At 47.9% G+C, this 2,155-nt stretch overlaps 1 protein-coding gene across 7 annotated transcripts in view; it reads right to left on the reverse strand.

Moving 5' to 3' along the window:
• The window catches only part of LAMB3 (laminin subunit beta 3), a 171,173-nt gene extending 170,934 nt beyond the window's left edge, over positions 1 to 239 (reverse strand). For 4 of the 7 annotated variants that reach the window (XM_082701795.1, XM_082701792.1, XM_082701790.1 and 1 more), the window contains exon 1: positions 5 to 85. The gene's annotated coding sequence lies outside the window, so the exon portion shown is untranslated. Of the gene's footprint in view, positions 1 to 4 lie in introns of all 7 variants that reach the window. The other 3 variants (XM_082701793.1, XM_082701789.1, XM_082701794.1) reach the window with 3 other exon arrangements.
• Between the last annotated feature and the right edge of the window lie 1,916 nt (positions 240 to 2,155).

Below are 2,155 nucleotides of genomic sequence, written 5' to 3' on the forward strand. Positions count from 1 at the left end.
ATACTTTCTGCTTCCACTTCCGCCGCAGGTTCGCGGGATCACAAGCGCCCGCGCGTTTCCTGTGAGCTGCCGAGAAAACGCCGAAACCAGAATGCTCCGCCGCAACACTGGAAATCCCTCGCAAGGTGCCGCGCTCCAGGTCGGCAAAACCGGCCTACTGCGCAGGTCCAACACAGACAGGCCCTCCCGCCACTTTCCGTGACGTCATCCAGGCCGCTCGCGCGCCTCGCGTTAGGACCGCCCGCCCGGCTGTGCCGGAAGTGTGGACGCCTATGGCCCGGCCCTTTCCGGCTAGACAGAAGCCGGCCCCGCCCGTCTGCGCAGGGACTGGGAGGGGCGGAAGTGCCCGAGAGAAGGCGGGACCTGGCGAAGCTAGTAGCCTGCCGCTACCCTCACGTAGCTTCGCTTCGTGTTATTAGGTCAGGGAATTCAAAGAGGTGCACGCTGCACTCAGCACAAAAACACTCTGCTTTGTCTGGGCAAGTGCGCTATCCCCTCCAAACGAAGCTTCTCTCGAGAAAGCGACATGTTTTGCAGACTGTCCTCACCTGTGAGTGGCCCTACAAATTCCGTTGTTTACTCTGACCTGCCTAAATCCCCAATTGGAGAGGCTGAATTCCTAGAAGTGGGTGCGCAAGGCCCAGGATTTGCCGTCTCGAAGCTGGGTGTGAAGGGCATGGGCCCTGTTCACTCGGAATAAATGTGTGCCAGGCATGCTTCTGGGCGCTGGCAGTATTATTGCAACGTACAAAATACACAGAAACCCCACCTTCACGGGCTCAGGTTCGAGAAATTCAGTTTTCTGGCTTCACATGAGAAATGAACAGAGAGGCAGAAGCTTTTCAATCAGGCCAGTAAGAAGGAAGTGTTTCACTGAAGGGCTAACACCTAAACTGCCAGCCCTAGTGCAAGAATTTCCTGAGAACGCTCAGCTGAGAAAACGGCCTAACTTTATTGCTATGTGGGCAGGACAGAGGCAAAGGGAACTGCGGGATCCGACACGGGAGGCTCCACTCCTTGCTCTACCTTGGTGGTATCTTCGGAAAGTGAAAATAGACAAGTATGGAGTAAAGATGGGGCTAGCGAGGAAGGAGGATCAGCGTGTGGGAGCTCCCAGTCTAACGCTGGTTTTTAGCTCAGAGAGAGTCAGAAACAGAGACTAGAAACCAATTTTTGAATTTTTTCCTTCCCCAGATTTATTTTCCCATGGTCCTTAGTAATAAATCTGTAAAATGAAAGACTTATTTATTTAGTTCATTCATTTATTCTAACAACAAATACAGGTGACCCTTGAACAACTCAGGCGGTAGGGGTGCCCCACACAGCAGGAACTCTGAATAGAACTTATAACTCTCCCAGAACTTTACTAATAGCCTACTATTGACCAGAAGCCTTTCCAATAATATAAACAGATATTTTTGTTATAGCAACATTATATACTGTATTCTTATAATAAAGTAATCTAGGGAAAAAGAAAACACTAAAAAATCATAATACATTTACAGTACTGTACTATATTTATCAAAAAACAATCTGGGTGTAAGTGGGCCTGTGCAGCTCACACCCTGTGTTGTTCAAGGATCAGTTCTATTTGAGAAAATAGTATGCACCAGACACTGGCAACAGAGTCCAAGACAAATAGTCCCTACCTTCAGCAAGTTGGTAGTCAAATAGGACTAAGCAATTACAAGGGAATTGATTATTCTGAAAAAGGAAGTATAGGATGATATGGGAACATATAACCAGAGATCGAATTATATGGGGAAGGAACAAGCCCAGATCCAACCGTCGCCCTCCAAATTACCTACAGTGTTTTGTTCTGTTTAACTTTGAGCTAATCCAGTTTAGTGGGGTGGACAGAGAACAAAAAGAAGAGCTGGTGACACCATCCAATACCCCTTCCACTCTTAAGCAAGGTGGAGGCAAGAAAGCAGACCACACCAAGAGAGTGTGCAGCGTAGCAACCAAAACTAACAGTCTTCAAGAAAGAAAGGGCACCTGGTATCTATCTACCCATCAGGACCAGAGAAGGAGCAGTGAGGGAGATCAGTGAACAGCCCTGCACACACTCACCCAGTGGTTTGGTTTTGTTTTTTGTTTTTTTGTTTTTTTGAAAAATGTATTTATTATTAGAGAGAGTGAGTGAGGGCAGGGA

This window comes from Mustela nivalis, assembly GCF_964662115.1.
Source record: "Mustela nivalis genome assembly, chromosome: 16".
NCBI lineage: Eukaryota > Metazoa > Chordata > Mammalia > Carnivora > Mustelidae > Mustela > Mustela nivalis.